Source organism: Helianthus annuus, chromosome 17, assembly GCF_002127325.2.
Source record: "Helianthus annuus cultivar XRQ/B chromosome 17, HanXRQr2.0-SUNRISE, whole genome shotgun sequence".
NCBI classification, from domain to species: domain Eukaryota; kingdom Viridiplantae; phylum Streptophyta; class Magnoliopsida; order Asterales; family Asteraceae; genus Helianthus; species Helianthus annuus.
The window spans coordinates 165,696,400-165,719,159 of NC_035449.2; the positions used below are offsets into that span (position 1 = coordinate 165,696,400).

The 22,760-nt window shown below is 40.1% G+C and overlaps 1 protein-coding gene across 1 annotated transcript in view; it reads right to left on the reverse strand.

Moving 5' to 3' along the window:
- The window catches only part of LOC110922104 (F-box/FBD/LRR-repeat protein At1g78750), a 54,600-nt gene that overhangs the window by 27,490 nt on the left and 4,350 nt on the right, over positions 1–22,760 (reverse strand). The gene's annotated exons all lie outside the window — the stretch shown is intronic.

Below are 22,760 nucleotides of genomic sequence, written 5' to 3' on the forward strand. Positions count from 1 at the left end.
GTATTAATACGTATGAAAGGTTCGGTTACAAGCTCAATGTTTACAAATCTGTTTTGCAAACTCTCAAAGTGTGTGTGTGTTCTTGACAGAATACTCTCTCTATGTATGTCTATCCTTCTGTCTATATGTGTCTGTCTATCGAAGTCTAAATGAAGTGAACACACTACATGGGTATTTATACCCAACACAGGTTGTATGGTCGAAGGATCAAACAGACCAATCGAAAGATCATCTGTCGATTCACAAAGCCATCGAAGGATCCACATATACTTCGAAGGATGGCATATCCTTCGAAGTCCATCTGTATCCATCGAATGATATCTTTCGAGTACATCGAAGGATATACACAATCCTTCGATGTCTCATCCTTCGACACAAGACATTTACAACCATATACTAACTGTTTGTCCAAGTCAAACCAGGAGGATGGTTGACTTGGTCAAACTTACAGGACTAACAAGGACATCGTTTTACATCATGACCGAATACAGACAAAGTACAGACACAAGTGCACCAACAAACTCCCCCTTGGTTGTAGCTTTGTCTCGATCTTGATCATCTTTGATCTTCGGGTCTTCTAGACTCTGATGTCCTTTCAAGTCTTCAATGTCGGAGGATCTTCAAAGTTTTCACGTCTTGAAAGCAGAGAGTGTATCAACAAACTACCCGTATCATGTATGAAGTGTGTTGACAAACTCCCCCTTAACATAAGCTCCCCCTTGAGTTATGCTCGTGAAATACTTGATCTTTATGAATTGAGATCCTTGTGGTGTTGATGATGGCCAGCGGCAACTCGATCATTTTCATCACTTGAATGCCTTCACGTCGTGTCTTCATTCCGAAGCCTTGTCATCGACCATGTTCTCCTTGCCTTTAGAATCTGCACATGCAAGAAATCTAAACGCGTAATGAGAACAACTGCTTGGAATATAGTTAGTATAAACAAATGACACACGTATGACCATGTCACAATCAAACACTGTCCGACAGTTTGAAAGTTTAATAAAATTTGTCAGTTTTAGATTTTAACTTTCAAAAACTTGCAAATTTCGACCGTTTATGAAGATTTAGTCAATTCGGTTTTCGTTCAGGTTTCAGGCAACGAAGACTTGAGTTCCAACATCGTACGATCGAAAATAAAGTAGAAATAAAATCTTCTTGGCTTTTATAAAGTTTATATTAAAACATGCCTAAAATCTTTTTGGTATTTTTGAATATTTCGAATGTAAAGACTGAAAGCAGTAAATATATACAGACATTCTTTTTGCGAGTTTCGAGGGTAAGAGAATCATATCAGTGTACGGTCACGCCAAAACGCTCTTGTTGTTCAATTACTTAACATTAAGATAAGCATCCTATAACGATTATCGGTATTGTTATCCACATAAGCTCAACTTATCAGATGTAATCATGTTTAGGGGATACGTTAAGGTATGATTAATACTTACCGACCGGTGTTCATCCACATCACGACACATTCCCGTATCAAGGTATGTACGAGAGTTCATCTTACCGGTGAGTATACCGATTATCATCTGTTTGACCGTATATGATGTGAAAACAAGCCCTATGTGATAGAATCACTTATTGATGAGGAACTTGATTTTCATAAGCATGAGGGCACAGGAGCAAGTCCGTGAACAGGTCAGTACTTTCGTACAGCAGAGAGACAAACTTGACTCCCGGATGAATGTGATATTTTATCACTTATTTGTTTGGACATATGATTGTTTATCACTTATTGAGGTCGAATGTAATATGTACACGTATGTATAGTATCATGGAAGATCTAGACTTGCGTCCCCGTTATTTTTCGGTAAAAGATACAGCCATGATACCCAGATGATAAGCAGCATAAAGACCGAATATCTCAGAACCTCGGCAATCTATCAATCGAAATTTCGGTACTAAGACCATATGCCAATGAATGGTTCCCACCTGGTCTTCAGTCGGTTTAAGATTTATATCACCCTGCACACTTTAAAATGATTGTGAGCCTACCAATACATCTTATATAGAGCTGCTTATCGTTTTTCATTTAAGGTTTAAAGAGGTTTGGATAGACCACTGATGTACTATCATTTTCTCTTTTGCTCGCCAGGAAACTCATTTTTGTTTTTCTATTGTTTTTGTGTTTTTGAAATTTTTCGATGTTTTTGGATTTTCACATTTTTGGATTTACTCCCCCTAAAATCAATAAACTAAGACAAATTTAAAACACAAAGGTATTTACAAAAATGATTTTCAGATGTTGGTTTTACTCTGGCTTGACCTTAATGCCGTTTACCAAAATTAAGTTTTAATCAGAAAAGATATATCGAATTTTGCAACTGCTTCGTGCATTGCAAGGAATCTGAGCACTCTCCCAAACAGGATATCCACCCGGTGTGGACTTCAAAGCCGATTTTTGTAGCTACTGAGAAATCTCTTCACAGCAATAAAATCAAACACCTCCGGGTCCGGCTGGTCTTCCATATTCCACCAGCGAAGGTCTTTGTCTTTCTCTTTCAGAAGTAGTGTGTGGTTGTTCAATCCACGCCAAGGCATCCGCACACATTTCATTGGAATCTTTCCTGAGGACCCGATCAAAAACCATAACAACCAAATTTGGCACGTTCTTCGTTTGGTCGAATTTTGCAACTTCATTCAACCACATTCTTTCATCAGACATTTTTTGTCTTCTTTCCTTTTTCCTTCCTCTCCATCAATGGCAACACTATTCTCCTAGATGTAACAACATTTTGGAGCCTTATGTCGCCAATCTTGTGCATGGACGCTCCACTATCAACAATCCTAAGACTGTCAATAATTCCTCCTGGACCATCCTGCACACTCATTCAGAGATTAGTTGGAGAGGGGGACCCAAGCCTTCACAGACTTGGGTCGTCCGTCATCATCGAGAATTGTAACATCCATTTCCCGATGATTCGGAAATGATGTAGCTCCCCCTGAAATAGTTACCGGTTTTGGTATCAAAATCTCTTTCTGTTTTTCATGTTTAACATCAGATTTAACAGATTTTGTTTGGATAACCTCTAGTTTTAAAACCTTTTCAACTTCTTTACTTTGTTTCTTTTTCTGTTTCTTTTCTCGTTGTTTAACAAGACGAGGGTCCTGTTTTGGTGAAACAGATCTTTTATGGTAATTTTTACCATGGGGGGGATCAACTTTTGACTTTCCCTTGGTGAGATATGGACAATTCTTAATGATGTGTCCATACTCACAGCATTCAAAGCATGATCTCCGCTCAACAAACCTCGGAGTATCATAACTGTAATATCTGGATGATGAACTTCGTGATCTTGAGGTACTTGGTCCTACATCACAACCGTTTGTTTGTTGTGTATAGTTGTTTTGACTGTTTCTTTTCAAAATTTTACTTTGTTTAACAGAATCCTTGTTGGATTTGTTTTCGAAAGTATCAATTTTATCAGTCCCTCTTGATTTCACGAAGTTTATCTTCCGATTTTCGCCCTGTTTGCCTTTTCTATTCTCTTGGGCGGCATGATTTTGTTCACGGGGATCATCAATCTTTGCTTTCAACTTATGAAGATATGGACAATTCCGAATTATGTGTCCAATTGTACCACATTCAAAACATGATCTTCGTTCAACAATCCCCGAAGTATCATGTGATCGTCTTGCCGACGATGAACTTTGTGATCCCGAGGTACTAGGTTTTGAACAGTCTGGTTCATTTCTTTTCAGCACTGTTGCTTGTTTAACAAAATCTAAGTTAGATTTGTTCTCAAAAGTTTCGATTTTGTCCGTTCCCTTCGATTTCACAAAGTTCACATTCTTGTTTTTCTTTTGGGTCTGATTCTTCTGACCCTGAGTCGGTGCTTTTCCTTTAGGTTTGGTATGATTTGGCTTCCTTTTCTCTGTTGGTAATTTCTGATTGCCATATTGTTTTCGAATTTCGGCCTTTGGAATAGGAGGACACTGTGTAACTGTAACGTGTGGTCCTGTCTTTCCCAAAAACTTACTTGTCGAATTTTCAAAGACTTTACTTATTAAAGATTGATTAACATTCTTAATAGGAAAATCTTTGTCAGAGTAGATTTTATCATCACCAACAAGAGTGTACAGCAAGTTCACACTCTCCGACTCTTTTACAGACGAGGACTCAATTGCAACAGTCTTAGCGGGTTTTGCAGGAGGATCACATAGAATGTAATTCTTGAGAGGTATGTCCTTTGACAACCGCATCAGACTTTGCTGGAATAGCATCATCAGATTCATCATCAGAAGAATCAGCATCCTCAATAATGACAGGAGGATCCTGATTCAATTCAGCAGACGACACACATGTATCTGCTGATACAACTGAATCTGATGAGACTTCTTTCTTGTATCCGAGTCCTGCTGCAAATTCCTTTACATCGAGAGGAACAGATGGTTCAAAGAAAACTCTATCCTCCTCATCAGGCATTGCATCATAATTGTGTCTCACTGGTGGTGGACATTTCTTGTAGCCTACGCATGTGACATCCCGTTTTTCTTTCTGAACATCAATGATATGATCCAACACATAGCTAGAGCTCAAATAACTGTCTAGCTTAAGTTGGATCGCCTCACTTTCGGTTTTCACACAAGCCATCTCTTTTTGCATAATCTCAAGGCGAGATATATACAAATTAATATCAGTTTGTTTTCTGGAAACCATTTTTGTTAATTCGGTTTTATCTTTCTTCAAGTTCTCAATTACCGATTTAAACTCTTTTTCATGGTTCTCATAAAACATGTTGGCTTCAGTGCACTTAGAAAGATCCACGGTCAACTTCTGGTTGTGGATAAACGTCACATCACATTTCTCTTGCAAAGCTTCGTGTTTGCTTTGCAATTCACACCACTTAGCATTCAATGAAACATGTTTGTCTTGCAAGTCAAACAAACTAGCTTGTAAAGCATCATGTTTGCCTTGCAACTCAGACATGTTTGCTTCTAAATCATCACATTTAGTACGCAAACTATCACAGTTATCACAATTAATAGTAGTGGGCTCATCGACACATACCTGACTTGATGAACTGTCGACATTAGCCATAAAGGCTGAATGGAGAGAAGACGAAGAATAAGCAGCTTGATCCACCAAGATAGATCTTCTTTGAGTTTCTGTTGCAGCCTCCTCCAAAAGCTCATCAATATCTGCATTGACTGACGCACTTGATGTCTCACCCACATTTTCATCGCCTGAACTTGAGGATTCTTCATCTGAACTCCTGCTATAACCCGAAGAGTCTTCATCCTCAGAAGATTCACCACCATTGGCGGAAGATTCTCCACCACTGGTGTGAACAAGATCCTTTACAACCTCAGCAAAACATGCTGTTCCATCTGGAGCATCACCACTCAGTTGGATTGACCAATCACAACCTTCATCAACTTGAACCACAAGTGCCTGGTTGACATTTGATGGTCCCGCTTGGCTTTGGTTGTTGACAGGTACCAATGTACGCTCATTGTTCCTTGCTTGGTTCTGATTTGCCCTGTTCCCTTGACCTCTGAAAGGGTTCTGGTTCCCATGTTGAGATGGCCTCGTACATTCACGTTTGAAATGGCCACGTTCACCACAATTAAAGCACTTTACAGCCTGTTTATCGAACCCATACTTGGTGTCTTTCTTGCTTTCCTAGCTGGTTCTGCCTGTTCTCTCCATGAAATCCTTTGCTCGTCTAACAGCACTGGCAAAGGCCCACTTGATGTCCGTCATCTCCATCTCCATCTCCTCTTTATCAATCTGCTGATAGTCTTCTTGTGTCAGATTAATGTTACCAATCTGACCTTCCACTAGCCCGCAGTACGCACTCACTAAAGTGTTAAGCAGCTCCATGTGTTCCTTTGCTACTTCCACACTGACCTTTGAGAAGCTTGAAGTGTTGAGCCGTACTGTATCTGGCTTTGATTGCTGACCAGCAGATGATGTACCTCCATAACATGCTTGAGCAGGAGGAGGTGGTTGTATTGGATTTCCATACATGTCTGTGGTGGGAGCTGGCTTAACAGGGACTTGTATCTGATTCCCATACATATCCATGCTTGTAACAAAGGCCGTCTGCAGTGGAGCATGTGAACCAGGGTTGCTTGGCACAATGGATCTTGCAGAAGAAGTACTAGAAGTTCCATAATACATTTCAGGATTCTGTGGCACGGGAACTCTTTTTGCTTTCAAGGTTTCCTCCTGATCCTTGTTCTCCAAAAGCTGCACGAATTCGTTGATGTTTGTAGTAGCCAAAACCCCGTTATATTTCAAAATCTCCAAGAAACTGTTCCATTGGGGAGGCAACGCATCAGCAAACTTCTTCACCACCTCTGCTGTAGTTGTTGCTACTCCAAAATTGTTTAACTCAGTAAGCAAGTGATAAAACAGGCTTGTCATGTCTCCCAAGGACTCCTTATCTATGCACGTGAAACCGTCAAATTCTTTCTTGAGAAGATCATGACGCAATTGGCGTGTTGCTTCATTTCCTACTCCTCTGGTTTTCAACCTGTCCCACAACTTCTTCGTTGTCTTGAAACTGACAAATTGGTGATAAATATCCTTGCTTAACGCCTGAGTGAGAATGGCGTACACTTTCTTTTCCAGGTCATATGTTTTCTTTTGATCTTCTGGAAGATCGGCAAACGTAGCAGTCGACGAAGCAGCAACCTCTATAGCTTGATCGAAATCTGTGGTGAAACGTATCCACAGCTCTGTATTTTGACCAAGAACATATGTACGGAATCTATCAGCCTAACCCGGATATTCGTTTAAGTGCATCAACTTCGGAGGTCGATTCAAACTTACTGTTTCGCTTTCGCTTAAGAGAATACTTTGAATGCTCGGAGTTTGATTCGATACTAATGCCCATTGACCTGACGATATGGCATTTGCTTGCGAAGATGTCGACACTGGAGACTCGGCCCATGAAGGAGATAGACTTGTATTTGTGTACTTTCCACTATCTGGAGTCGGTGTACCCCACCATGAGGGAGTGGAACTTGTACTTGTGTATTTTCCACTATCTGGAGCCGGAGTTCCCCACCAACTCGGATTCATGTTTGATAAGAAAAATGAATTCTATATGAATATCCCGAAAGATAACAGCCAGTCGAATGATCCAAGCTCGAAAGATCTGAAAAACACAAACTTGTTAAATCTAAATAGACAACAATCGAAGGATCAACTCTTGTTCGAAGGATCAATAGTGTTCGAAAGATCACTGTTGAATTTCGAACAATGATTTCGAAAGATTCACAATTGAAAGATCCTTATCTTTCGAATATATATCCTTCAAATAGATTCCCTGGATTGAAGGATAAGTCTCAGACTTCGAAGGACTGTTCGAAAGATGATTATCTATCGAAACTCCCTTGATCGAAAGATGATCTTTCGATTTCGAAGGATATCCTTCGATCACTACTGACACAACTGACAGAAAAATGACAGGTTGGTGAAAAAGGTGATGGGTTGGTAGTCAACTTTCGGCAGAAGGGTATGATCAGACCATGCTTTCTACCAACTCAGACTTTTCAAATAAAATATTGCCTAAAATGGAAAGTCTTATCCAGAAAATCCGGTTACCGGAGCACACCGGAATTTTGGCCGGAAATCACCAAGTTTCTTAAAAACAAGTTTTAAGTTACCCAACCCGTTCTTTAACACACCCGGTTAGTTTAGAACACGTTTTTATGTCTATAAGTGCAAGAAAAACACCAAAAACAGGTACTAAACCAAGAGAGTTTTATCCAAACACTCCAAAGAACTTGTACAAACTCGGTTCTAACAAGGAAAAGAGCCACGGCTCTGATACCACTTGTAGGTCCCTCGGAGGATGAGGTCAAACCTTAACCTTGTTATGTGAAACACACTAGCGAGTGCGGAATCCAAGCTAGAGTGCAAACCGAGATGAAACAAGCACAAACACAAGACACAAAATATTCACCGATTAACACCACTTGTATTAATACGTATGAAAGGTTCGGTTACAAGCTCAATGTTTACAAATCTGTTTTGCAAACTCTCAAAGTGTGTGTGTGTGTGTGTTCTTGACAGAATACTCTCTCTATGTATGTCTATCCTTCTGTCTATATGTGTCTGTCTATCGAAGTCTAAATGAAGTGAACACACTACATGGGTATTTATACCCAACACAGGTTGTATGGTCGAAGGATCAAACAGACCAATCGAAAGATCATTTGTCGATTCACAAAGCCATCGAAGGATCCACATATACTTCGAAGGATGGCATATCCTTCGAAGTCCATCTGTATCCATCGAATGATATCTTTCGAGTACATCGAAGGATATACACAATCCTTCGATGTCTCATCCTTCGACACAAGACATTTACAACCATATACTAACTGTTTGTCCAAGTCAAACCAGGAGGATGGTTGACTTGGTCAAACTTACAGGACTAACAAGGACATCGTTTTACATCGTGATCGAATACAGACAAAGTACAGACACAAGTGCACCAACAAAAGATATAGCAAAAGATTAAGAGAAAGCAATTTATGAAATTTTGAAGTAAATGATAAAGGTGGCATGTATGTATGCGGGAGTAAGCGGGACGAGATGAAGGGGCCATGATGTGGAAGGTGAGTTGGGATGGAGAGGGATTCTCAGCGTCAACGGGTAGTAGTTCCCGACTTTAAGAAAGGGGAGAGAAGTAACCCCGATCCACCTTAGGGATGACCATTCCGTGTACCTTTTGGTGAGAACGGTGTTCCCACTCCCCCCTTCCCGCTTCTCGCTCGCACACCTATCCATATTCTTCTTTGCTTCTTTCCCTAACCAGGAATGAGAACCCTGTCCCTCCTAAAATGCTAGTAAACGCTATAAGCCTGTAGGTCCGTTTGCGGATCGCCGGACAACTACGAGATCTTGTTTATAATACCGTAACGAGTGCGGAATCCATGTTACTATACAAACCGAGCGAGAGACAAACACAACACAAAGGATATACCGTTTAACAATTGTATATTGATACCGATAGAGTTTTTGTTACAGAAAGATAATACAAGAAATACAAATAAACTCTCGGTTCTCTTTCACTTGTCTCTAGTGTGTGTTCTCAGTGCTCTCTGTGTTCTCTAAAATAGTTCTGTGTTGAGACTATCAATTTATAGAGTACCAGTAACACATCCACCACGAAACGGAAATGAACTCGGCGAATCAAATGAAGATCGACGAAACAAAGGACTAGGCGACGAAATGGAATCAAGTCGACGAAACAAGACTTGTTTCGTCGACATCTTGTCTTGTTTCGCCGTTATGGGCTTAAGCCCAACAGTTGAGGCCCATTATTGTGTTTCGTCGACTTTGGTTTAGCCCAGATCTGCTATCTTGATCAATTTTCAATGTTTGGCTCCAATCTTCAAGGTTTAGCTCTCAACTTCTTGTATCGATCCTTGAACGGACGACGGAGGAATGTCGTTGCTCAAGCCGAGATGCGTCAAGTCGAGTCGCGTCCACATATCATGTATTAACAAACTCCCCCTTGGACACTACTCGCGAGATCCGCCTTCCATGTCTTCTATGTCGGAGGATCTTCAAAGTCTTCACGTCTTGAAAGCAGAGAGTGTATCAACAAACTCCCCGTTTCATGTAGGAAGTGTGTTGACAAACTCCCCCTTAACATAAGCTCCCCCTTGAGTTATGCTCGTGAATGACTTGATCTTTAGTACTTCAGATCCTTGTGGTGTTGATGATGGTCAGCTGCAACTCGATCATCTTTATCATTTGAGTGCCTTCACGTCGTGTCTTCATTCCGAAGCTCGTCATCGACCATGTTCTCCTTGCCTTTAGCATCTGCACATGCAAGAAATCTAAACGCGTAATGAGAACAACTGCTTGGAATATAGTTAATATAAACAAATGACACACATATGACCATATTTCAATCAACTACCGTCCGACAGTTTGAAAGTTTAACAAATTTGTCAATTTTAGTTTGTAACTTTCAAAACTTGCAAATTTTGACCGTTTATGAAGATTCAGTCACTTTGGTTTTGAATCAGGTATCAGGCAACGAAGACTTGAGATCCAACATCGTACGATCGAAAATAAGATAGAAATAAAATCTTTTTGGCTTTTAGAAAGTTTATATTAAAACACACCTAAAATCTTTTTGGTATTTTGAATATTTGAAATGTAAAGACTGAAAGCAGTAAATAAATATTTACAGACATTCTTTTTGCGAGTTTCGAGGGTAAGAGAATCATATCAGTGTACGGTCACGCCAAAACGCTCTTGTTGTTCAATTAGTTAACATTAAGATAAGCATCCTATAACGATTATCGGTATTGTTGTCCACATAAGCTCAACTTATCAGATGTAATCATGTTTAGGGGATACGTTAAGGTATGATTAATACTTACCGACCGGTGTTCATCCACATCACGACACATTCCCGTATCAAGGTATGCACGATAGTGTTGGTGCACTTGTGTCTGTACTTTGTCTGTATTCGGTCTATATGTAAACGATGTCCTTGGTAGTCTGTAAGTTGACCTAGTCAACCATCCTCCGGATTGACTTGGCCAACAGTTAGAATATGTTTGTAAAGTGTCTGGGTCGAAAGATGGGGATCGAAGGATAAGGTCTATCCTTCGATGAGCTCGAAAGATGCCCAACGAATGATATTGTTGAACCTCGAAGGATATACCATCCTTCGAGGTAAATATGGATCCTTCGATGCCATTGTAATCGACAGATGATCTTTCGGTCATGCTGTTTGATCCTTCGACCAGACCTGCTGTGTTTGAGTATATAAACACATGCAGTGTGTTGTTTTCAGTAGACTTAGAAGACACTTTTGGCAGATGCACACCCGAGAGATAGAGGAGTTGAGAGCATTCTGTCAAAATACACACACACACTTTGAGAGTTTGCAAAGCTTATTTTGTAAACATTGTGCTTGTAACTGCAACCTTCATTCGTATTAATACAGTGGTGTTAATCGGTGAACCTTTGTGTGTTTGTGTTTATACTTGCTTCATCCCGGTTTGCTTGCTAGCTTGGATTCCGCACTCGCTAGTGGGTTTGTATAACAAGGTTTAGGTTCGTCATCCTCCGTAGAGGGACCTACAAGTGGTATCAGAGCTTGGCTCTTTACCTTGTTTAAAACCGGGTTTGTTCAAGTTCTTGGTGTGTTTGGACACTTGGTTTAGCACCCGTTTTTGGTGGTTTTCTTGTATTTTTAAACTGAAAAACGTGTTCTAAACCTTCGGGAGTGTTCAAGGTTGGGTTGGGTAACTTAAAAATTTGTTTTTAAGTGTTTTGGTAATTTCCGGCCATATCTCGGGTTATATTTCCGGTGACTGGTTTTGGATAAGGTGGTGTCCATTTTGGGTAAACTTTTCAAAGTTGGTGAAAAGTTGAGTCTGCACATACCTTCTGCCGAAAGTTGTGCACCAACCCATCACCTTTCCCACCTACCGGTCAACTCTGTGTCAGTTGTGTCAGAAGCTTCCGAAAGATATCCTTCGACATCGAAAGACCATCTTTCGATCAGAGACAGCTCGACAGATTAGCATCTTTCGAGTAGTCTTTCGAAGTCTAAGCATTATCTTTCTGGAATCTTTTCGAAAGATAGTTGTCCGAAAGATAAGGATTTGTCTCGAAAGATAAGGATTTGTCTCGAAAGATAAGGATCTTTCATTGTGAATCTTTCGAGATCAGTATTCGAAAGATAAGGATCTATCAATTGTGAATCTTTCGAAGACTTTGCTCGAAACTCAACAGTAATCTTTCGATCACTGTTGATCTTTCGAACAAGTCCTGATCTTTCGAACAGGTCTATATCTTTCAACTCTTGTCTGTTTGAATTTAACAGTTTGTGTTTGTGAAGGTTTCCATTAATATCTCATCAAAATGAGTTGCACAAGTCCTTGGGATTGGAGTTTGAACTCACAATCTAGTCAAGAACTAACTTCAGCTGATGCTTGGGCGAAGAGTATGTTTCCATCGCCTTCAATCAGTCCAAGTCAATGGGCCTTGGTATCCAATCAAAGTCAAAGCATTCAAAATCTTCTGCTTAGTGAAAGTGAAACGGGCAGCAACAATCGTCCACCAAAGTTAAATCATATGAACGATTTTCCATCATGGAAAAACCGCTTTCACATGTATGTTCAACGGCAAAGCACCGATCTTTGGACGTGTTTCATCAATCCATTCAATGCAGCTCTTGAGGTTGCTGCATCCACTTCAGAAGGTTATGCTAACATGCTCGAAAATGACAAGAAGTCTTATGAATTGGAGAAAAAGGCCTTTGCTACCCTTACACAAGCACTCAATAAAGATATTTATCATCAGTTCTCCTACTGCAAGAACACGAAAACATTGTGGGATGCTTTAGTTGCTAGAGGAGAAGGCAATGCAGCTACTCGAAAGTCTCGTCATGATTTGTTGAAGAAAGAGTTCGACTCGTTTCAGTTTTTGGAAAACGAGACTCTAAATGATATGACAACACGTTTCTATCATCTGATCAGTGAAATGTGTGCTTACGGGGTTATAGCTACTCAACAAGACATGGTGAACAAGTTTGCTGACGCCTTACCTCCAAAGTGGAGTTCTTTCATTGAGTTGTTGAAGCACACCGGAACTCTAGACACGGTTAATATCTATGAGTTCATTCAGAAACTGGAACATAAAAATGATGAAGAAATCAGGAAAGCTAAGCGAGCTCCGGTTCCTCAGAATACAGAAATGTATCTTCCAGGCTTCGACACCTTAGCAAGATCCGCTGCAGCTCAGCAACCTAAATTGCAAACTGCTTTCGTGTCCAACACAAGTTCTCTTCCTTTTCCTCAATCCAATCCTGCTCCGGGTTTTGATCCGAGATCTTATATTCCAGTTCCATCACAGCCACCAGTTCAACCACCACAGAAAGCTCATTTCACAAGCAATCCTCAACCTCCAAACCCTAACACTGTTCGTGTTGACACTTCAAATCTTTCCCAAGTTAGTATAGAAGTTGCAAAGGAGCATGTAGAACTGATCAATACTATGGTCAGTGCCTACTGCGGTTTAGTTGTGGGTCAGATTGGAAACATCAACATGACACATGAAGATTATCAACAGATTGACAAAGATGAAATGGAGTTGATGGATATTAAGTGGGCGTTTGCTAGTGCAGTTAGAAGGGCCAAAGACTTCATGGCTCGTACTGGTAGAACTTCGTTGGAAGGAAAGAAAGACACGAAGTATGGGTTTGATATTAATGCAGTCACATGCTTTAATTGTGGCGAGAAAGGGCACTTCAAACGTGAGTGCACTCGGCCAACAAAACAAGGCAATCATAACCCATTCAGAAACCAAGACAGGAGGATTGTGGCAGTCAACAGCAATCAGAACCAGCCTGGATCATCAAATACCAATCGGGCTTTGACAGTTCAAGGTGATGAGGGATGTGACTGGTCTGTGCAGTTTGGTGACGGTGATCAAGGAAGTGGAACAGCCTGTTATGCAAAGATCATCAATCAAAGGTCATCTGAAAGTGATGACAGTTCTGGTTATTCTGGAAGTTCTGATGAAGAAGGCTCTGTTTCTGGGGATAATCAATCAGAGTCTGAGTCTGATGTGAAGGAGGAAGCAGGTTCTGGTATTGAGGAGTTATTGAAGGAGGCTGATGAGCTGAAATGTCAGAAATCAATTCTGATTAGAAGGGCTGCTACTGCATCAAAGGAAATGGAGAAGTTCTTTTCTGAAGATGGAGCTTTTTCTTTTCAAACTGCCCTTATGGCAAACGTCTCAGCCTCTTCGAGTCAGGTAACTTCTGAACCTCCTGCTCCTAGTGTTTGTAAATCATGTGCTGACATGAAGCTTGAATCAGAAAAGCTTCATAGTCATAATCAAAATTTGGTTATTGAACTATCGAAATGCAAAGAGGCAAATATGGCTTTAACTCGGAACGAAAAAGATTTTAAATCAGTAATTGAAACTTTAAAGAAAAACGTGTCCGAAGTAAACAAAGTAGTTTACCACAAGCAAGTAAGTATAAATGAATATATTAACATTGTGGAAGAAACTAAGAAGCAATTAGCCATTGCCAAATCTGAGCATGATGCGATCAAACAGAAATTGGAAAGTTATTCTAACTCCCGATTTGTGCTTGATCACATCATCGATGTTCAACAACTGAAGGGAAATCAGAAAGGCATAGGGTATAAGAAATGTCTGCCCCCTTTGATGAACAATTATACCAAGATGCCTGATGAGGAGGAAATGCCTCGGTATGAACCCAGTGTGCCTCTGGATGTTGAGGAGTTTGCTACTGGCCTAGGGTTCAAACCGGACAATTCTTCAAACGCATCCGCAAAGCAGGAAGAAACTTCAACTTCCATGAATCAAGATCCTCCAATTATCGAGGATTATGAGTCATCGGATGATGAACCAGAATTGGATGTAGGTGATCAGGATAAATCACTTGGCAAGATGAAAGGAGTAGTCATTCCCGTTGAGAATCACATCTTGTGTGATCCTGATACTCCTGATGTCTCATCTGTCGAGAAACAAGTGATTGATCCTGTTAAGGTTGAAAAGAAGTCGGTGTCTACTGTTAAAAGCAGTAATGTGTTGTATACATTGGTTGGAGATAATAAAATCTACTCAGATCACGTTTTTCCAATTAAAAATGTAAATCAATCTTTGATTGATAAAGTCTTTGAAGACAACACAAACAAATTTTTGGGAAAAACACTTCCAGGAATTGTGGTAACACAATGTGATCCAATTCCTAAGGCTGAGATTAGAAAACAGTTTAGGAATCAAAAATCTCCAACCACTCAACAACCTAGTGCTTCTAATGGTAAACAACCAGTCAAACGAGCTCAAAAGCATAAAGTCTCTCAAATGAAATCTGAAACAAAAGGAGCTCGATTTCAAAAGAAAGCAAAAGATGTCAAGTTCGTGTCATCCAAGGGTACTGATAAGATTGAAACTTTTGAGAACAAATCTAACACAGATTTTGTAAAACAAGTCACAATCTTAAAACGAAACAGTGATAACAATTACACTCAACCTACAAATGGGTGTGATGAAAAGGCTAGTACCTCAGGGTCCACGACTTCGACATCTTGTGGTCAATCAAGTTCTCCTAAGCTTGTTGAAAGGAGAACATGTTTTAAATGTGGAGAAATTGGGCATATCATCAGAAACTGCCTAAATGCTCCAAAGACCAAATTTGTTGAGAAAGCTCCACCTGAAACAATTCATCCTCAACGTCGGTCAGTTTCACCTAAAAATGATAAACGAACTGTAAAAGAACAAGAAACTAAACAACGACGTAAGAACATGAAAACTGTTGAAAAAGCTTTAAAATCTGAGGTTAAAACAGTTCAAAGGGAACCAAGTGTGTCACAACCTGCAAAACCAGAATCTTCAAAAACTGGTAGGCAAAAATGACCTTGGTTAACTAAGACGGGTGACAATTCAGGGGGAGCAGTTGTTCTTAAAAACCATCAAGAGATTGATATCACGTTTCGTGATGCTCAGGGACGACCCAAGACCACTAAGGCTTGGGTCCCCATTCTCAACTGATGTTTTAAAATGACATGTGCAGGGTGTTCCAGGAGGAACTGTTAACAGTCATTGGATTGTTGATAGTGGAGCATCTAGACACATGACTGGCGACTTACGGCTTCTGTACGACGTGAGAAATATCAGAGGAGGCTATGTCGCATTTGCGGGAGATAAAGGCGGATATATCACTGGAGAGGGAAGTGTCTCCAATGGTATTGTATGTTTCGACAAGATCAACTATGTGAAGCAAATTGATCATAATCTTCTGAGCGTGTCGCAAATCTGCGATAAAAAGTTCACCGTGCATTTTGATGATGCCGGCTGCTATGTGCTAAAACCCGGATTCAAAATTCCACAAGAATGGATTCTCTTATCGGCTCCAAGAGTTAATGATCTTTACATTCTCGATATGAGCCAGGCGATTACAACATCTGCACAAGTCACTTGCTTTGTCTCTAAAGCCACGGAAAAGGAGTCAATATCTTGGCACAGAAGAATGGGGCACATTCACTTGAGGAAAATGAACCATTTGGTGAAAAACAATCTTGTGAATGGTGTGCCTGTAAGAAGATTTCATTTACAAGATATCTGTGTCTCGTGCCAAAAGGGGAAGCAAACGAAGAAATCCCACCCTTTGAAGAAAATCAACACGGTCAGCATGCCGCTTGAACGTCTTCATATGGACCTCTTTGGACCTATGAAGCACAAGACAATGTTCGGTGATGCATATTGTCTAGTAGTTACTGATGACTACTCTAGATTTTCTTGGGTTGAAGCCATGCAGGAAGAATTGGTGCAATTTCAAAAGCTTGGTGTTTGGAAGCTTGTCGAGAAACCTGAGAACTACAAGAAGATTGGCACTCGATAGGTTTTCAAATGCAAGAAGGACGACCGTGGAGTGGTTATTCGAAACAAAGCATGTTTAGTCGTTCAAGGTTTTCGTCAGATAGAAGGCATCGACTACAACGAAGTGTATGCACCCGTGGCACGTCTCGAAGCGATTCGGATTTTTCTAGCCTATGCGTCCTTCAAAGGATTCAAGGTTTATCAAATGGACGTGAAGAGTGCATTCTTACATGGTGTGGTAGAAGAAGAGGTGTATGTCGAACAGCCTCCAGGTTTTGAAGATCCTATCCATCCCGATCGGGTTTGGTTGCTCAACAAAGCTCTCTATGGTCTTCATCAAGCACCGCGAGCTTGGTACGCAACCTTATCAAACTATCTGCTGGAGAACGGTTTTCGACGGGGTCTTATCGACTGTACTCTCTTCATCAAAGAACAAGATGGAGACCTTCTTCTGGTACAGGTATATGTTGATGATATTATTTTTGGTTCTACTAATGATGTCTTGTGCAGGAATTTCGAGCGCATAATGCAGGATAAATTCGAGATGAGTGCTATGGGGGAAATGAACTTCTTTTTGGGCCTACAAGTGCAACAAACGGAGTCTGGGATATTCATCCATCAGACTAAATATGTTGGCGACATCTTGAGCCGGTTCCAGATGTCAGATGCAACGCCCATTGGTACCCCATTGGCGATCAATCACGGAATTACTCCAGATTTGAAGGGAGAAGCTGTTAGCCCTTCATATTACCGCGCTATGATCGGATCTCTTATGTACCTCACAGCATCAAGACCAGACATAATGTACCCAACGTGCCTGCTTGCCAGATATCACGTCAATCCGAAAGACTCTCATCTTGCAGCTGTAAAAAGGATCTTTCGTTATTTGAAGGCTTACCCAGACACCGGTCTGTGGTACCCTAGGGATAATAACTTTGAATTGATCGCATTCAGTGATTCTGATTTTGGCGGATGTAAAATCGACGGTAAATCCACAACGGCTGGATGTCAGTTTTTAGGAAATCGCCTAGTCACATGGCAATGCAAGAAGCAGACGTGCGTCGCTACATCAACATGCGAAGCTGAATACATTGCTGCATCAAGTTGTTGCTCTCAAGTTCTTTGGATCCAACAACAATTGCGGGACTACGGTTTTGAATTCCTAACTAACCTATTTACGTTGATAATTCTGCTGCATTACAGATCACTAGAAATCCTGTGCAGCATTCAAAGACCAAACACATCGAAATCAAATATCACTTCATACGTGATTGCTTTGAGAAAAGGTTAATCGATGTTGTTAAGGTCCACACCGATGACCAACGTGCCGACTTATTTACCAAAGCGTTTGACAAATCAAGATTTGACTTTTTATTATTGGTAAACGGCATTAAGGTCAAGCAAGAGTAAACCAACATCGGAAAATCATTTTTGTAAATACCTTTGTGTTTTTAAATTTGTCTTAGTTTATTGATTTTAGGGGGAGTAAATCCAAAAATATGAAAATCCAAAAACATAGAAAAATTTCAAAAACACAAAAACAATAGAAAATCAAAAATGAGTTTCCTGGCGAGCAAAAGAGAAAGTGATAGTACATCAGTGGTCTATCCAAGCCTCTTTAAACCTTAAATGAAAAACGATAAGCAGCTTTATATAAGATGTATCGGTAGGCTCACAATCATTTTAAAGTGTGCAGGGTGATATAAATCTTAAACCGACTGAAGACCAGGTGGGAACCATTCATTGGCATATGGTCTTAGTACCGAAATTTCGTTTGATAGATTGCCGAGGTTCTGAGATATTCGGTCTTTATGCTGCTTATCATCTGGGTATCATGGTTGCTTCTATAAATAGACTAAGTCTAAGATCTTCCATGATACTATACATACGTGTACATAATACATACTGCATTCGACCTCAATAAGTGATCAACAATCACATGTCCATATCAAATAAGTGATAAAATATCACATTTATCCGGGAGGCAAGTTCGTCACTCTGCTGTACGGAAGTACTGACCTGTTCACGGACTTGCTCATGTGTCCTCATGCATTCGAAAATCAAGTTCCTCATCAATAAGTGATTTTATCACATAGGGCTTGTTTTCAAATCAAAATAAGTGAGAATCTCACATCATATACGGTCAAACAGATGATAATCGGTATACTCACCGGTAAGATGAACCCTCGTGCATACCTTGATACGGGAATGTGTCGTGATGTGGATGAACACCGGTCGGTAAGTATAAATCATACCTTAACGTATCCCCTCGCCATGATTACATCTGATAAGTTGAGCTTAAGTGGACAACAATACCGATAATTGTTATAGGATGCTTATCTTAATATTGACTAATTGAACAACAAGAGCGTTTTGGCATGACCGTACACTGATATGATTCTCTTACCCTCGAAACTCGCAAAAAGAATGTCTGTATATATTTATTTACTGCTTTCAGTCTTTACATTTAAAAAATTCAAAAATACCAAAAAGATTTTATTTCTACTTTATTTTCGATCGTACGATGTTGGAACTCGAGTCTTCGTTGCCTGAAACCTAAACGAAAACCGAAATTGACTATATCTTCATAAACGGTCGAAATTTGCAAGTTTTTGAAAGTTAAAGGCTGAAATTGTCGAATTTTATTAAACTTTCAAACTGTCGGACGGTGTTTGATTGTGATATGGTCATCCTTGTGTCATTTGTTTATACTAACTATATTCCAAGCAGTTGTTCTCATTACGCTTTTAGATTTCTTGCATGTGCAGATTCTAAAGGCAAGGAGAACATGGTCGATGACAAAGCTTCGGAATGAAGACACGACGTGAAGGGACTCAAAAGATGAAGATGATCGAGTTGCCGCTGGCCATCATCAACACCATAAGGATCTCGCTTCATAAAGATCAAGTATTTCACGAGCATAACTCAAGGGGGAGCTTATGTTAAGGGGGAGTTTGTCAACACACTTCCTACATGGTACAGGTAGTTTGTTGATACACTCTCTGCTTTCAAGACGTGAAGACTATGAAGATCCTCCGACATTGAAGACTTGAAAGGACATCAGAGTTTTGAAGACTCGAAGATCGAAGACCATCAAAGTTCGAGACAAAGCTACAGCCAAGGGGGAGTTTGTTGGTGCACTTGTGTCTGTACTTTGTCTGTATTCGGTCTATATGTAAACGATGTCCTTGGTAGTCTGTAAGTTGACCAAGTCAACCATCCTCCGGATTGACTTGGCCAACAGTTAGAATATGTTTGTAAAGTGTCTGGGTCGAAAGATGGGGATCGAAGGATAAGGTCTATCCTTCGATGAGCTCGAAAGATGCCCAACGAAGGATATTGTTGAACCTCGAAGGATATACCATCCTTCGAGGTAAATATGGATCCTTCGATGCCATTGTAATCGACAGATGATCTTTCGGTCATGCTGTTTGATCCTTCGACAAGACCTGCTGTGTTTGAGTATATAAACACATGCAGTGTGTTGTTTTCAGTAGACTTAGAAGACACTTTTGGCAGATGCACACCCGAGAGATAGAGGAGTTGAGAGCATTCTGTCAAAATACACACACACACTTTGAGAGTTTGCAAAGCTTATTTTGTAAACATTGTGCTTGTAACTGCAACCTTCATTCGTGATAATACAGTGGTGTTAATCGGTGAACCTTTGTGTGTTTGTGTTTATACTTGCTTCATCCCGGTTTGCTTGCTAGCTTGGATTCCGCACTCGCTAGTGGGTTTGTATAACAAGGTTTAGGTTCGTCATCCTCCGTAGAGGGACCTACAGAGAGTTCATCTTACCGGTGAGTATACAGATTATCATCTGTTTGACCGTATATGATGTGAGAAACTCACTTATTTTGATTTGAAAACAAGCCCTATGTGATAGAATCACTTATTGATGAGGAACTTGATTTTCGATGCATGAGGGCACAGGAGCAAGTCCGTGAACAGGTCAGTACTTTCATACAGCAGAGAGACGAACTTGACTCCCGGATAAATGTGATATTTTATCACTTATTTTGTTTGGACATGTGATTGTTGATCACTTATTAAGGTCGAATGCAATATGTACACGTATGTATAGTATCATGGAAGATCTAGACTTGCGTCCCCGTTATTTTTCTGTAAAAGATACAACCATGATACCCAGATAATAAGCAGCATAAAGACCGAATATCTCAGAACCTCGGCAATCTCTCAAACGAAATTTCGGTACTAAGACCATATGCCAATGAATGGTTCCCAACTGGTCTTCAGTCGATTTAAGTTTATATCACCCTGCACACTTTAAAATGATAGTGAGCCTACCGATACATCTTATATAGAGCTGTTGATCGTTTTTCAGTTTAGGTTTAAAGAGGTTTGGACAGACCACTCAGAGATTAGTTGGAGAGGGGGACCCAAGCGTTCACAGACTTGGGTCGTCCGTCATCATCGAGAATTGTAACATCCATTTCCCGATGATTCGGAATTGATGTAGCTCCCCCTGAAACAGTTACCGATTTTGGTTTCCAAATCTGTTTTTGTTTTTCATTTTTAACTTCTAACTTAACAGACTGTGTTTGGATAACCTCTGGTTTCAAAACCTTTTCAACTTCTTTTCGTTGTTTCTTTTTCTGTTTCATTTCCCGTTGTTTAACAAGACGAGGGTCCTGTTTTGGTGAAACAGATCTTTTATGGTAATAGTTACCATGGGGGGTTCAACCTTTGACTTTCCATTGGTGAGATATGGACAATTCTTAATGATGTGTCCATACTCACAGCATTCAAAGCATGATCTCCGCTCAACAAACCTCGGAGTATCATAACTGTAAGAGCTTGATGATGAACTTCGTGATCTTGAGGTACTTGGTCCAACATCACAACCGTTTGTGTGTTGTGTATAGTTGTTTTGACTGTTTCTTTTCAAAATTTTACTTTGTTTAACAAAATCAGTGTTGGATTTGTTTTCGAAAGTTTCAATTTTATCAGTCCCTCTGGATTTCACGAAGTTTATCTTCCGAACCTTTTTCTTGTTTTGGCTCTGTTTGCCTTTTCCATTTCCTTGGGCAGCATGATTTTGCTTTCGTCGATTGTTTTGTTTTTGCAATTTTTGATTCCCATATTTCTTTCTAAATTCGGATTTTGGGATAGGAGCACACTGAGTTACTACAACTCCTGGGCTCGACTTTCCCAAAAACTTACTGGTAGAATCTTCGAAAACTTTATCAATCAAAGATTCATTGACATTGTTGATTGGAAAATCATTGTCTGAGTATATTTTATCAGATCCAATCAACGTGTAAAGCAAGTTCACGCTTTCACAGCTTCCAGATGAGGATTCAACAGACTTTGTTGTATCAGTCACAAACGGTTTTGCAGGTGGATCACAAAGAATATGATTCTCAAGAGGTATGTCCTCTTATTTGATTACCGCATCAGACTTTGCTGGGTTAGTATCATCGGATTCATCATCAGAAGAAACAGCATCCTCAATAATAATAATAACTGGAGGATCCTGATTCGGTTCAGCAGAAGACACACATGTATCTGCCGATACATCTAAATCTGATGATACTTCTTTCTTGTATTCAAGTCCTGTTGCAAATTCCTTAACATCTAAAGGAACAGATGGTTCAAAGTAAGTTCTGTCTTCCTCATTAGGCATGGCATCATAATTGTGTCTCACAGGTGGTGGACATTTCTTGTAACCAATGCATGTGACATCCTGTTTCTCTTTCTGAACATCGATGATGTGATCCAACACATAGCTAGAGCTCAAATAACTGTCTAACTTAAGTTGGATCGCCTCACTTTCAGTTTTAACACAAGCCATCTCTTTTTTCATTATCTCAAGACGAGTGATATACAAATTTATGTCAGTTTGTTTTCTGGAAACCATTTTTGTCAGCTCGGTTTTATCTTTCTTTAATTTTTCAATCACCGATTTAAATTCCTTTTCATGGTTTTCATAAAACATGTTGGCTTCTGTGCACTTAGAAAGATCCACGGTCAACTTTTGGTTGTGGATGAATGTCACATCATACTTGTCTTGCAAAGCCTCGTGTTTGCTTTGCAACTCACACCACTTAGCATTTAACGAAACATGTTTGTCTTGCAAGTCAAACAAACTAGCTTTTAAAGCATTATGTTTGTCTTGCAACTCAGACATGTTTGCCTCCAGATCAGCACATTTAACACTTAATCTAGCTCAATTATCGCAATTAACAGCAGTGGGTTCATCGACACATACCTGACTGGAATCACTCTCAGATGTTGGCCTTTCTGCATCAGAATCAATAACCTCCCTTGATGATTCACATTCAGATCCATGCTCGCTTGAACTTGAAGTTGTATCATCCTCAACTGAAGTTGAAACATCTTCATCTGAACTACTGTCATGTTCAGAACTGTCATTATTTCC